Genomic DNA, 16,232 nt, shown 5'->3' on the forward strand with positions numbered 1-16,232 from the left:
GTTGAATGAGAAATTTGAGTTAAAATGTTGAAATGAACTATAAAAAATACCAACAAAAGTAAGGACCTGTTTGCCCCTGATCACATTTTGGTTATTTATTCATTCAACAAACATTGATAATCACCTATTTTATGGTAGGTTCTTTCTTGTGCTTAAAATGTCACCTTTAGCCCTTACACTGTGGGTTCCTACTGTAATGTCAGTGGGTGTAGCATAGTATTTGGGACATGGTGGATGCTCACTATATAATTGTGGATTGACTGAAAATAACCACAAAAGAGGAGAACTGGGGTACAGGTTTGGGGCCCAGAAGAGATTTCTGGAGGTAGTGGCAATAGGTGATTCAACATTGAACTTAAAAAAAAATTATGTTTATTTTTGAGAGACAGAGAGAGCATGAGCAGGGGAGGAGCAGAGGGGGGGTGGTGTATGCAGAATCTGAAGCAGGCTCCAGGCTCTGAGCTGTCAGCACAGAGCCCAACTTGGGGCTTGAACTCAGGAACTGTGAGATCATGACCTGAGCCGAAGTCAGATGCTCAACCGACTGAGCCACCCAGGCGCTCTGAGAACTTTTAACCAGAGTGAGGATTATTTTATTACTGAAACTTTTTGTCAGTTGTCATTTTCTTCGTTTTCTTGGGGTGGTGGTGTATAAGCATACAAGAATTCTTTCTAAATGAGTTTACCTTTATTTGTTTTGAAATTTGAGTACAGCATGTAACTCTTTGGATACAATTCCGAGACAAAAATGATTCATATTTAAGATTTTTTTTAATCTTGAAATCAAAGTATGCCACTAATAAAAATAAACTTTGTTTTCAACATGGTATGCCAGAAAACAGTAAACCAGTATAGCAAATATGTAACTGTTGACATCCAAGAGTTAAGGGACTAAGGGTTAGGAATGCGAGATGACAAATTGGATAAGTGGGGTTTGACTGAAATACTGCAGTTCCTGGGATGACTAGAACTAGGATTTATAAAAAGTTACCGAGTCCCCCTCCCAGCCGGTTTACAATACTACCCAGTTTCTGATCTGACAAGAGAGCCATAGCGATAAAGTATTCCAAGAGCTTGCTAGAGAGGCACGGGAAGTTGCTTGAGTAAAGGGGGCGTGGTGGCGGAAGTTAAATCTTCAGCTCAAAGAAAGAAAATAACACTTCCGGTCACGCTGTCTTGCGTCGCGGTTTTCTTCACCAAGGTGAGTGTAAAGGAAGACTGATAATTTTCGCAAGTGAATCCCTAAACACCTCGGGGAAGCTTTCCTCCTTCCTATAACGTGGGATGGAACGAAGAATTCATCCCGAGTACATTCTGTGAAAGATGTTTCTGACGAGTATGCCTCTGCTCGCCAATCTTTTCTCCCTTACTCCGAAGATGGCCGGCTGTCATCCCCTCCCCTTTCTGACTCTTGTAGTCCTTTTTTCCCTGGTCATTCTTCACCTCTCTTCATTATTCCAGATCGTCTTCCTGATTTTTCTGAGCCTGAGCCATTCCCTCTACCACAGATTCTTTTCCTACCTCTTACTCCCACCTTCTTCCCCGCCCCCCTTTAGCCTCAAAACTTTTGCAACCCAGTTCTGCCACTCTTAATCTACATTCTTCCTTTTCCTTCATCCCTGGTACTCTACCCCCCTCCTTGCTGCACAAAGTTTCTGATCCATTCTGTCTCCCTCCTGCAGAGGCCATTAAACTATATACTTTCCAAAACCAGGTGTGGCTTCAGCTTCAAGGTCAACGCTGTTTTTGTTCTTAAAAATAAAGTGGCAGAAATTTTAGAGTCTTAAGAGACATAGGGTCTTGTTCAAATTATTATTATTGTGTTTATTTTTACTCTAAACAAAATTACACATCAGATACTGCACTGATTTTTAACCGTCTATTCGTGACATTAAAAAAAAAAATTTGGGGGGCGCCTGGGTGGCTCAGTCGGTTAAGTGGCTGACTTCAGCTCAGGTCATGATCTCGCGGTCCGTGAGTTTGAGCCCCGCGTCGGGCTCTGTGCTGACTGCTCAGAGCCTGGAGCCTGTTTCTGATTCTGTGTCTCCCTCTCTCTCTGACCCTCCCCCGTTCATGATCTGTCTCTCTCTGTCTCAAAAATAAATAAACGTTAAAAAAAATTGGCATAGAACTGAATCCCCACATTTTTATGGGGGCAAACTTAGTGGATTTTCCTGTAATCTGGTGTCATCTCTTGAGGGTGGAAGCTTTTCCATCTCCTTTAGAACTTGTCATAGATCAGAAATCATTGAAATATATGACATCCAATCACAAATTTATTTTTTCATTTGAGTTATGCTTATTATGCAAATCCTTTTCTGGTCTCTGGTAGCAACATTGAACAGCGAACTGGCAGATTTTTCAGTTTTCCTGGGAACTTTGCAAGTATTATCTATTTGGTGCAAGGTCAAATGTATTTTTCTGTTACATTTATCGTGTTTGTCTTGGGAGAACATTAATCACAATCTATTATTTCCATTTTTTTACCCAAGAGAGGGGGAATGATCATTAAACTTATAATGAGGGTTAAGGTTTTTCAGGCTCTAAAGAGGAATTTAACCAAAGATCTCCTTGAACAAGTAATTTATTCCTCCCTTCTCCTGTAGCTACTGTGTTACACTTGCCAAAATAAGTGTAAGAATAAGTAATTCTTTTTTCTAGGCCAGGAATAGTTTTCAGTTCTTTTATAAAAAGATGAGGCAGAGATGTTGTGATACCAAAACACTTAGGAACTTTTGGGAAGGGTATTGCTGATGTCTCTGTATTCTCTATTCAAATCATAATTACACACCATTTAAATGTCACATGGCTTCAACCCACTGTGCAACCATTATTTATTCATGCAAGAATTTTTTATTGAATAACTTTTATGTGTCAGACAGTGTTAAACACTGAGAATACAATTGGAAAATAAAAAGTTTTAAAAACTATAATTGAGAGACAATAAATGATTAAAATAAATATGAATAAGTTGTGATAGGGAGGGGATGTACCATTTTAAATTGGATGGTTAGGAAGACCTCCGTGGTAAGGCAGCATTTTGACTACAAACCTAAAGGAGGTGCGAGCACAAACTATATAGATGTTAGTGGGAAAAACAGGATGTATCTATGTCAGTGTCTGCATTTGTTGTTCATTTGGCTCCCCCCACACACACTTTGTCTGTGGTCACTTTTCTGCACAGCTTTAATGCAGCAATCTGCATACTCAAATGACCTAATCCAATCACATAAATTTCTCATTCTTTTTCTCCTGGCTAGCTTCTTGCTATCCAGTTAGGTATATTGTCAGTTACCAGCCCCTCTAGGAAGATATCTCTATATCTATCCTCACATCTTCCTCAGTCTGTTTGTTTGTGGTGCACTGTGTGCTATCCTACAGCATATTTGCTTGCCTTTCTCAGTGCTCTTACTGCTGTGTGTTCATGATATTTTACCCACAAATGTTTGATATGTTAAATTGGAATGAATTTAATACTTGTCTGTCTGTACAGGCAACCTTTTAAATATAGTTGGCCCCCAAATTTCAGAACCACCCTATAAGGTCAGTACTATCATTGTCATTTTACTGTTGATAAAACCAAGACTCAGAGGTGGATAGTAACCTGGTATTGGTGGTGGAATTCATGGAGGTAAGGTCTGTGAGACACTCAGTCCTGGCCTGGTTTTCTTTGTCTTTTGTCTGTGTCTCTTTAGCTGTTTATTAATGAGAAGTACAAAATATATGGACTATTTTATTATTTTATAAGACATAATCTGGGTATAGAAATTTCATTTTTAAAAATTTCCTTTAATAAATCAGATTATATCAGGAGCTTGAATTACTTCCTAACTATAAATATTAAGAGCTGAGAGGTGTAGTGACTCTTTTTACTTGAACATTTTTTAATTAATTTAAACAAGCATAAATTGAAAGAAGAGTACAATGAATACTTTTATACTCTAAACCTAGATTCAGTAGTTGTTAACTTTTGCCATATTAGCTCACTTGTTCACTCACTTGCTCACTCTTAACCATCCATTCATCCATTTATTTAAAAAAAATTTTTTTTTGCATTTATTTTTGAGAGACAGAGACAGCATGAGCAGGGGAGGAGCAGAGAGAGAGGGAGACACAGAATCAGAAGCAGGCTCCAGGCTCTAAGCTGTCAGCACAGAGCCCGACGTGTGGCTCCAACCCACGAACTGTGAGATCATGACCTGAGCTGAAGTTGGCTACTTAACCGACTGAGCCACCCAGGCGCCCCTCCATCCATTCATTTTTAAAATTAAGGCATAATTGTTTATCTATTTTCTGATCTATATATTTTGGTTGAACCATTTGAGATTTGCAGTCTTTATTATTTTTTATTTATTTATTATTTTTTAATTTTACATCCAAGTTAGTTAGCATATAGTGCAACAATGATTTCAGGAGTAGATTTCTTAATGCCCCTTACCCATTTAGCCCATCCCCCCTCCCACAACCCCTCCAGCAACCCTCTGTTGTCTGTATTTAAGACTCTTATGTTTTGTCTCCCTCCCTGTTTTTATATTATTTTTGCTTCCCTTCCCTTATGTTCATCTGTTTTGTATCTTAAATTCTTCTTAGGAGTGCAGACTTTATTTTTAAATAAACTTAAATATACACAAAAAGGTACATGTATCAAAAGTGTATGGCTCAAGGCATTTTTAATGTAAATACACATGTGTAACCAGCATCCAAATTAAGAAATAGAACATGATTAGCATCTGAAGGCCCTTGAATGTATTCCCTTCCAGTGACATCTAAACTCCCAATTAGCCACAATCCTTGCTTCTATCACTGTATAATAATTTTGCCTGTTTTTGAACTTTATAAAAATATGGTAGTAAATCATTATTTTTTTTTGGTGCCTGACCTCTTTGGCTTAAGATTTTGTTTTTGAGATTCATCCATATTATTGGGTGCAGTAGTATGTTTTTGAGATGCATTCATATTATTGGGAATGGTGGTAATTCCTCCATTCTCATTGGTATGTATTCCATTGTTTGAACATATCATAATAGATGGACATTTTGTTTGTTTATATTTTTGGCTTGTAAACATTTGTGAACATTATAGTATATGACTTTTGGTGATATATGTACATATTTCTGTTGAGCATATACCTAAGAGAAGAATTGCTGAATTAAGTTATGTATATGATTAGCTTTAGTAGAGACTGTCAACTAGTTTTCCACAATGGTTGTACAGGCATACCTTGTTTTATTGCATTTTGCTTTATTGCACTTTGCAGATACTGTTTTTTACAAATTGAAAGTTTGTGGCAATCCTGAGTCAAACAAGTCTTTCGGCATCATTTTTCTAACAACATTTGCTCACTTCATGTCTCTGTGTTACATTTTGGTAATTCTTGAAATATTTCAAACTTTTTCAAAGTGATTATGACTTTCTGAAAGTCAGATGATGGTTAGCATTTTTTAGCAATAAAGTATTTTTTCATTACAGTATATACGTTTTTAGACATAATGTTATTACATACTTAATAGACTAAAGTGTAGTGTAATCATAACTTTTATATGCACTGGCAAACCAAAAAATTCATTTTACTTGCTTTATTGTGATACTCACTTTATTGTGGTGGTCTAGAACCGAATCTACAAGTTCTCTGAGGTATGCCTGTACTATAAAACTCTCAGTACAAATCTTTAAGAGTTCTACTTTCTCTAGGGGCGCCTGGGTGGCGCAGTCGGTTAAGCGTCCGACTTCAGCCAGGTCACGATCTCGCGGTCGGTGAGTTCGAGCCCCGCGTCAGGCTCTGGGCTGATGGCTCGGAGCCTGGAGCATGTTTCCGATTCTGTGTCTCCCTCTCTCTCTGCCCCTCCCCCGTTCATGCTCTGTCTCTCTCTGTCCCAAAAATAAATAAAAAACGTTGAAAAAAAAATTAAAAAAAAAAAAAAAAAAAAGAGTTCTACTTTCTCTAGAATATTGTCAACACTTGTCATTGTCTTTACTTTTTAAGGAAAAAAAGTAGCCATTCTAGTGGTTATGAATGGTATCTTATTATTTTAATTTGCAGATCTGATGATAAATTTACATCTGTCCATGTTTGTTGGCCTGGATATCTTTTTATGAGATACCTTTTCAATCTTTGACCACTTTTTCGCCTGGACTATCTTACTGATTTGTTGAGATCTTTTTAATTAAGGATGTTAATATTTTGTTATATTTATTGCAGATCTCAGTTGCTTGCATTTTCAGTTTCTTAATGGTGTCTTTTGATGAACTATCCCAATTTTAGTATTGTTGTTCAATTTCATAATGTTCCCCTTTATGGCTAGTGCTTGTTTTGTTAAAAAATCTTTGCCTTTTTCAAGGCCATGAAGACATTTTTCTGTGTTGTGTTATTGTTTAATCTCTCATTTGTATTCACAATTTATTTGTAATTGATTTTTGTGTATGTTTTCAGTATGAGTTATGGGTATGAGTAAAGGTCCCCTCCCTTTTTTGTATGTCAAAATGGACATCCAATCAACCCAGTATCACTTACTGAAAAGATCATTCTTTCCCTTCTATAGCATCATATTTTTGATAAATCAAACGGTTAGGTTATATATGTGGGTTTGTTTCTGAATTCTGTTCAGTTTGGGTTACTTCTCTATCCTTGTATAAGTACCACTGTCATAATTAATCATTTTATAATATACCTTATATACAGTCATTTAGTTCTACAGTTTTGTTCTTTTTCTTCAATAATGCCAAATTGGTTTTTTGAATTTCCATTTGCATTTTAGAATCAGCTTGTCAGTTTCCACAAAAATTCTTCTTGGCATTTTGATTGAGATAGCACTTAATATCATGGCATTTTACACCTAAATATCTCAGCGTTCATCTCCTAATATAAGGGACACAATAATTTCCTAATATCCCCTAACACTTAATCCATTTTCAAATTTCTTTTTTTCCTCAATGACCCTTTTATAGCTGGTATTTCTTTAAAAAAAATACACAAGCAGCGTTTACTGAGGTTCTGTTTTTTATCAGGCAATATATATATATATATATATATATATATATTATTTAATTTAATCAAAACAAAAAAAAAGAGTAATGATGTACATATTCTTCCATTTTACAGGAAAGGAAAGGAATCATACTTGGTTAAGAAACTTGTTCAATCATAAAGCTTCAAAGACCATTCACATTCAAATGCATAGTTCTATAATATGAAATCCCTTGCTCTTATCACTGTATCATATCAAATACAAAAGAATGAAAGTAAAACTCAAATCATAAAGAGATAGGGAGAGGAAGAAATTCTGCTGAGGGATCTATTAATTATAAAATGCAGAATATCGTTCTTATGGCTGGTATTCAAAAGCATCACCCAACCTAGATTAATGTATATTTATAGTTTTTGAGATTTTTTGTTGTCATTTTCCCTGTTTTGTTGAACTTGTGGATATTTATATATTTGGTACTTTTCAATCCATTGCAGTCATTATTTCTTCTGTTGCTCAAACTGTCCAGTTTAGAATGAACCAGTTGGAGCCTCTGATATTGGCTTCTTTTTTTCTTTTATTACTGAAATTTTCAAATATATTTAAAGTAGGATATAGCATGTATCCATTCTCAGCTTCAACAATTAATACCATTTTGCTGATTTTGTTTGATTTTTTTCTCCTCACCCACTTTTTCACTGGGGTGTTTAAAAATATTTTAAGTTTATTTTGAGAGAGAGACAGCATGAGTGGGGGAGGGGGAGAGAAATAGGGAGACAGGAAGAGAGAGAGAGAATCCCAAGCAGGCTCCACACTGTCAGGGAGCCCGACGCGGGACTCGAACTCACAAAACTGTGAGATCATGACCTTAGCTGAAACCAAGCGTGGGACACTTAACTGACTGAGCCACCCAGGTGCCCCTTCACTGGAGTATTTTAAAGCAATCTCAGACATTATGTCATTACACAGGTAAATAACTCACTATACATCTCTAACTCTTAAGTGCATTATATTAAGTAACCAATAAGCCATTACACTTAATAAGATTAACAGTAATTCTCATACTATGTAATACCCAGTTCATATTCAAATTTCTGTGATTTTCTTAAAGATGTCTTTGTATAGTTTCTTTGTTAAATCTATATCTAAACAAGGGCCACAAGATATTTTTGTCTTCAGTCTGTTTTCCTGTTAAAACCTTGTATAGCCAACCCCTCCTCCACATTTTAAAGACCATTGGTTTGTTAGAGAAACTAAGTCATTTATTGTGTCGACAAATGGATTTAGATGATTGCTTCCTTCAGGTGGTATTCATTTTGTTTTCCCATCTACATGTTTCTGTTCACTGGCATTTAGAACTAGAAGATTTATTAGGTTCACTTTCAATTATTATTATATTTTGTATTTTGTTTTGCTTTTTAAAATTTTTTTTTAGTTTTTTATTCTCATGTTAGTTAACATACAGTGTAGTCTTGGCTTCAGGAATAGAACCCAGTGATTCATCTCTTACATATGACACCCAGTGCTCATCCTGAAAAGTACCCTCCTTAATGCCTATCACCCATTTAACCCATCCCCCCACCCCTATCAACCCTCAGTTTGTTCTGTGTGTTTAAGAGTCTCTTATGGTTTGCTTCCCTCTCTGTTTTTATCTTATTTTTCCTTCTCTTACCCTATGTTTATCTGTTGTTTCTCAAATTCCACATAAGAGTGAAATCATATGATATCCATCTTTCTCTGACTGACTTATTTTTTAAGGGAAAAAATCATTTCAAGTAGTGATATGCACTTTCTATTGCATTTCATCATATCTGGTTTAAATTTTTAACTGATTCTGGGGTTCATTTGTGTTTTCAGGTGTTGTCAGCCTGATCTCCATTTTTTTTTAATTTTTAAAAATGTTTATTTATTTTTGAGAGAGAGCGCACGTGTGCACACGCACGCACTCATGAGCCAGGCAAGGGCAGAGAGAGAGAGAGAGAGGTACATAATTCGAAGCAGGCTCCAGGCTCCAAGCTGTCAGCATGGAGCCCAAAGCAGGGCTCAAACTCACAAACTGAGGTCATGACCTGAGCCAAAGTCAGATGCTTAATCTGATGCAGCCACCCAGGCATCCCAACTCCATTGTAGCATCTCCTACCAACCTTTCTCCTGTTTAGCAGCCATTGAAGATAATTGTCTAAATTCATTATTTTACTAATAGTTTAAAAAGAGTGGTCTAATTTTATCAATCCTTCTGCATTTATTAGCTGGAATTATTTCAGAAAAAAGACCTCTTTATCAGCTTTTTTTTGGGGGGGGGTCCCCAAATGTATTCTATAAAAAGAAAGTCAGGATAAATGCATTTTTTTTTCATTTATCGGAGTAATGGGTTCGTTCCCTAGAGAATTTCATTGTTTTCTTTAATATTATTAGGAATTCATGGATTTTTATGTATTTTATGTACCCATTGTGGTTTATTTTTGATGCCCAAACTGTGTCATTTTAGAAATTAGGAGACTTTTCCTATATCCTTTACATGATCTCATTAGATCTTGGCTTCCTTGCTTTCTGACATAAGATATTTTAGGCTTATTCCCTGCCCCAGTCCTGACATCAGCCATTTTGCAAGGAGCCATGTATTCCTTCAATAAGGATTGGTACTTAGAAACCAAGATATGAGTGCTCAGGGGATTATTACTATTTTTTTAGTAATGCTATGTGGCCTTTTGTTGTGACCCTTTTCCTTACTATTTTGAATATAAGTGAATGATTCCACCAGCATTACATTGATAATTAGCTAAGCATGGCTTTCGTTTGTTTATGTAGGCATTCATTCAGTAAAAATTTATAGACCACACTACCATGTATTTGATCTTATGCTGGGTACAGGGGATGTAAAGGTAAACCTGACATGTTTCCTGTCCTTGATGAAGATTCATTATAGTGAGGGTACGAGTAAATGAACAGACAGTGTCTAAAGAGTATGATAAGTACTGTAGTGGGCATAGTACACAGTGGGGGCAAGTGGTAAGCTGTGGGGTAGCACAGAAGGGGCGTCTGAAAATGCTTTGGAAAGGAAAATAATGCTTGATACTGGGTGAATAGAGGAAGTATGAAGGTAGAAGAGCTATGAAGGGTGTTCCAGTCAAAGGAAACTGGAAAGAGGTGGGGGAGATCTTGATATATTCAGAGAAAGACATATGTGTGGTTGGTTATAACTGGAATGTAAGTTTTATGTAGAAGAGGAGAAATGAAACTAGAGACATAGATAAGGGCCAGGATGTTGAGCACCCCAAAAGTCAAGTCAGAGAACAAGGATTTCACTCTGAAGCCTATGAGGAAGAAGCAATGGAATTGTCTTAAGCAGATGAGATACACAGTTCTCTTTGTAATGTACTGATGATGCACTGGGTGAATGGGTGAGAATGAGACAGTAGGAGACTGATAAGGGGGGGGGGGGGAGAGGTATAGTGGTCCAGGAGAGAGATAATGTCATGTTACACTGCATTCTGCACCCTATGTGTGTGTGTAGTGTATGGGAAAGTTATGTGTGTATGTATTACATATACTATAATCTATTATAATCCATAATATACATATACACACATTTGTAGGGTGCAGTGTAACATGAAATTTTTTGTATATGATAATATAATATAGACGACATATATGTATATAAAATAGATCTCTGCATACACATGTACATAGCTATATGTGCATATATATCCAGGGGCTGTCCCATTACAGCAGGTCTAAACCAGAGTATATTTCAGTGAAGAAGTATTGCCCAAGGACAACTGAAAAGTGGAAAAGGGCTAATAAGCACTCCCTCCTTGACCAAATGTGAGTCATGCCCCTCGGAGCCCTCTTTTCAACTAGATCTCATCCTTGGGCATTGTCTTTGGCCTGTTTGGTCTAGTTTTAGAAAGTATCCTGCTGAATAAATTTAATGAGACCCCCCCCCCACATTTGATATGTGATCATCCTGGTTTGCCTTCAGCAAGAATTCTAAGTCTGTTTAGCAAGAATTCCCCTATCCTTATGTCTCCTCTTAATTTTCTGTCTACTGACCTCCTACCCCCTCCAAATCTACTCCTTGGCTATAGATTTCCAGCTGTTCTTACTTAATTCAAAGTAGAGTCTATTTTCTCTTCCCTTTTACAATAGTCTTGACACTTCTCAAAATAGTTCTTATAATCTTACCATTTTAACAAGTGTCAGGATAATTTTTTTTTCTTTTAACAGGCCACGTGAGAATTTCGTTTATTGTAGTCTTCCTCTTCAAAGCTCCACTAGTTGGCACTGCGTCCCAGTTGTGTATCCTTGAGTAATCTGAGAATTCTTCTTCTTCCTCTTCTTCCTGGGATTTAAGGGTATGAGGAGGAGATGATTACTCAGCTTCTCCCAGAGGTTGGAAGGTAGCCCTAACAGTTATCTCTGATGGAGTGGAATGGTAATGAAGATACACATCTCCTTTTATGTGTTTCTGAGTGCCAAGCACTGTTGTATACTAATGAACATGTATTGCGTTTTTCTTTTAAGACTACTATCTTAAACCTTTTTTAATATAAAACATGAAATTTCTTTACATGGTTATATAAGGTGTAGATTCAGAGTTTTCTGTTAGATTAGGGATTTAGGGGAAATGAGGGCAGTGAGTATGTATGGATTAGAGTTAGTGAAGGCTAATGTGCAGAGGACTAATAATGTAAATGGTGAAAGTGTTGATCAAATGAGTGTAGACTTTGGTGTCAAAGATCCTGTCTATGAAAAATAGAATAAATAAGAGGTGGTACATGTATATTTTTAGGATGAGAGATTTGAACAGGTTTATATGTTCTACAGGGGAGGAGCTGATAAAACCAGAGGTTAGAAATAATATGAGAGAGAGGGGATAACTGGAGAAGCAAAATGTGGAAAAGATGTGTTGAGAACATGTGAAGTACCAGCCATGAACATGAGAAGGGACATCACTTCTGACTTTGGAGTTACAGAGAATCAGAAGGGGATGTTTTTGAAGTTTTGGAAAGGCAAGAAACAGGAGGAGTTTCTTTCTTGGTGCCCCTATATTCTCTGTGAATAAGGTAGTGAGGGCATTCTGGAGTGTGAGAGGGGATGGCCAGGGCCAGAGGAAAGAGGAGAAGGTTACAACCTTCTTTACTGAATGAAAAAAGATTGATGGGCAATAATGAGTACCTATCTAGGCTGGAAATTAAGTGTGTTTAGTTTTGTCTTTTTTTTCCCAGATATATTCAGCTGCCAAGAAGTAGGAGCAAGGAAGGCAAACATTGGGCTTGATTTTAGACTTGTAAATGTGCTGGTGATGACTGAGGGGCTAAATAAGTAAGTTGTTGAGGTTACTGATGAGATTTGTTCAGGTTATAGACCATGGGATCTAATCTAATCAGGGAAGAGTATATTCTCAGGAAGATTCATTCTGTGGATCCAGAGAAAGAGAAGCTGTGTGAATATATGGTTGGGTGTGGGAGAAGTTGTATAGAAATTTCAAAGCTCAAAGAGTAGAAGTTAACAAGGTGATATGGCAGACAAGAAATCGTGGTCAAAGTAGGTTATTGGAGCTTAAGATTTCAGAGGAAAGGTAGTTCTGGATGATGACAAGGTTTAGTGGGTGGGTGAGTTGGAATAGAGGTCAAAGAACTGTGAAGCTGGGGTGATGGACAGGTTAGCCATGAGATCATCAAAGATACTGGGGAAGAAAAAGAGTTTAAGGGTTGAGAGGAAGACAAGGAAGATGCTATATTTTGTGGATGGGGTGAGTATAGATGAGAGACAGATGTCATGGTAATCAAAGGAACAGAGATTTTCACAGCAGGGAGGAAGATTTAGGGAATGGGAGCAGCAATGGCTAGCATGAGTTGTTGCCCTTAACCAGTTTAGCAGTAGATCCCTTGGATGGCCCTGGCTTTATTTGTTACATTTTTGTCTTTGTCTCTGCCTTTTTGTGGGGGGGGGGGGGGGCAATTACCAGGGTTAGGTGCCAGGAAAGGACTGGTAGTAAAATCTTGAATGTAAGGGGAGCTAAGATATCCCTCCATATTGATTTCTATTCTTGGAGGGACTTGAACAACTGCCCTTAGCAACTTTAAGGGAAATAATACTGCTGGTAGGACCCTGGCTTGCCCAGATGTGTGTTTCCAAAAATCCCATTGCAAATGAATATGGATAGCCAATCCCATAGCTTTTACAGAAAGAGGTGGATGCTTTTTATATAATATTCCTCATGTCAGAAAGGTTGAGAACATATGCTTTAAGGGAGTTCCATAGGAAGGCCCTGGAGTCTTCCTTTTAAAAAAATATTTCTTGGGGTACCTGGGTGGCTCAGTTGGTTGAGCGTCTGACTTCAGCTCAGGTCGTGATCTCACAGTCTGTGAGTTCGAGCTCTGTGTCGGGCTCTGTGCTGACAGCTCAGAGCCTGGAGCCTGCTTCAGATTCTCTCTCTCTCTCTCTCTCTCTCTCTTTCTCTCTCTCTCTCTTTTTCTCTCTCTCTCTCTCTGCCCCTCCCCCACTCGTGTTCTATCTCTGTCTCTCAAAAATAAATAAACGTTAAAAAATATTTCTTAAATTGTGCAGTATAACAAAAATACTGAAAGTTGCATAAAATGTAAATGTACACTAAAGTGAATAATTATAGGGGCACCTGGGTGACTCAGTCAGTTGAGCATCCAACTCCAGTATAGTTCATGGTCTCACAGTTCGTGGGTTTGAGCCCCACACTGGGCTCGCTGCTGTCAGCCTGTAAATGCAGACCCCACTTTGGTTCTTCTGTCCCTCTCTCTCTGCCCCTCTCTTACTTGTGCTCTCTCAAAAATAAATAAACATTTAAAAAATAACAAAGTGAATAAATATAAACACCTATAAAAGAACCTTCCAAAACCAAAATAGAACATTGCAGGTTATCCAGAAGCCTCCATTCTTAATTCTGTCTCTCTCCCAAAGGTAACCATTTATCCTGACTTGACTTTTATGGTAATCACTTCTTTGCTTGCTTTGCCTGTGTGTATAGACATGTGTGCACATAAATACCTATTTATACATTTTACTGTTTATGAACATTTGGATTGCCTTCTTTTTTTGGTTGTTGTGAATAGTGTTGCTAAGAACATTTTTGTACACATCTGTTGCACATGTACATGTGTTTCTCTAAGATATATATCTGGGAGACAGATTACTTGGTAATAGTTTGTGCATCCCTTCAACTTCATTAGATAATGGAAAACTGATTTCCAAAAGGATTGCACCAGTTTTGACTTTGAGATATATGTCGATTTATACTTTGGTATTTTCTCCCCCCACAGTTTTGAGGCCAGAAAACTGTGGCTTGGAGTTGATCGGGGTAGCCAGGACCTATGATTTACTGTGGATATGGGGGACTTGGTTACTGTTTCACATTTCTCCTGGAACAGTTACACTTAGCTGCATCAGAGGGCTTCCATAGGAAAACCTTGGTTTGGTCTTATCTTTCCCAGGATCTTAAGGTCCAAGAATTGGGCCCCAGAATTGAGTGTGTTTGCCCAGCCTCTGAGGCCATTTGAGAATGAAGGAGGCTTGATTATTATCCTGCAATGCTCCTCCTTCTTGGGAGGTCCAAACAATTGATCTTAGCAATTAGCCAAGGGTTGTGTAGGGGGACTCTGAGTCAGTTGCCTCTTCTTCAGACTCTGGAGTCAAGAATCAAAACCAGGAAGTTATTATCAGAGATAACCAGCATCTGTGGATGGCAGAATATAAAGACTGGTTTAGTGGCTTAGATGACCCTGTGTCTTTGGAGGGTCCTTGAACAACTATCTTTAGCCATTTAACCAACTCCCTCCTTGTTCTTTTTGTCTCAGAGTCTATCTGTTAAGGAGCCTTTCCTTAGGGAGGGCCCTGGCTTGTTTATTTCCTTCCCAGAGTTTCACGGTTTGGTAGAAGTGCTTGTAGTGATTAAAAATTATGAGTTTATCAACTTTCAGAAAACTGACAAAATGTTCTATGTGAAGATGTGAAATATTATACGTATGTATTATTGATTTTTTTATTTTGAAATAAATAATGGAATAACAAATAATTCTAAACTTTAATTACAATTAGTATTTAATGTACTTCTTGGGCCTGACTGTATTTTTTAGTTATTTCACAAAAAATAACGTATTAGCATATTTACCATTATGAGATGCTTATTTTATATTTTATTTCACTGTTTCTTTACTTTTAACTACTGTTACTATTTTTGCTTTCTTTCTTCATGTTGAGAATTTGAATTTTCAAGATAATGTCATTGAAAACAGTGGCATGTTTGTTGTAGCTCTTCACTTGATATCCTTTCATCCTTTGGCTGCTATTTGTGTCAGGTGGTTTAATGCCTTGACTACAGTCCCTCACATATTCGCAAAGGAAAGATATTCTAGAAAACATGTCATCTTTTTTTATTATTATCATCAGTTGGGCACTATACGAGCCTTGTTACCTTTTACATGTTGTGCTCTGCTCTGTATCACATGGCAGCCTACCTGAGGATGTCCATCTCACAGATACTGCTTGAATAGTGTGTTACTAACAAGTTTGGAATACTAGTGTGCTGTGGTTTACCAGTTAGGAATGTTGACACCAGGGGTGTGGGAGAATCAGCAGGCTTATGAGAGCACTATTTTATCTATGGCTAGGTGAAGGGGGTGTTCTAAAAATCACTGAAGGATATAGGTAAGCTTCTTTTTCAAGGAGAGAGATTCTACAGGTCACAAAGGAAAGATTCCAGGTGGGAAGGAGAACAGGAAGCGATCGCTTCCAGGGGAAATGAGCATAGCTCACTACTTTTCATGCCTTCTGTTTGCCTTCTTGGCTATCAGGAAAATATTTTTCCAGGGCCTTGGTAGATAAGAAGTGTGCATGAATAAAGGGGGATGTCATAGAAAGTAAGAGGGGAAAGGTACACAGTCTGAGAATGTCAGAAGTGCTAGGACACTAGTGGGAAATATAGAGTAGCCCTAAAAAAATTAGATACACCATTAATTAATTAATCAATTAAGTAAGCAAAAATGTAGTGATCTAGACTCTGCTGGATACTGAGGACATAGTTAAACTAGATGTATTTTCTACTGAATCTAGTGGATGAGATAGGCACAGACATTGCAACAGGAAGTGCTATGATGGAGGGGAGACCCGGATGTGGTACTTTCAGTAGAAACATGAAGGAAGAGGTTCCTCCAATGCATTCTAGAGGCTGGGAGAAGGTCTCCTGGAAGGCACCAGGTTAAGAAATTAATTTTGCATGGAAGTAGCCATTAATCT

The 16,232-nt window shown here is 37.6% G+C and overlaps 1 protein-coding gene across 2 annotated transcripts in view; it reads left to right on the top strand.

Moving 5' to 3' along the window:
• The first annotated feature begins 1,154 nt into the window (after nt 1–1,154).
• MAGED1 (MAGE family member D1) overlaps nt 1,155–16,232 on the top strand; it is a 55,539-nt gene continuing 40,461 nt past the window's right edge. The window contains exon 1 of one of the 2 annotated variants that reach the window (XM_049643857.1): nt 1,155–1,201. The gene's annotated coding sequence lies outside the window, so the exon portion shown is untranslated. The remainder of the gene's footprint in view (nt 1,202–16,232) is intronic. The other variant, XM_049643858.1, reaches the window with a different exon arrangement.

The sequence above is a fragment of the Panthera uncia genome, chromosome X, assembly GCF_023721935.1.
Source record: "Panthera uncia isolate 11264 chromosome X, Puncia_PCG_1.0, whole genome shotgun sequence".
NCBI classification, from domain to species: Eukaryota; Metazoa; Chordata; class Mammalia; order Carnivora; family Felidae; genus Panthera; species Panthera uncia.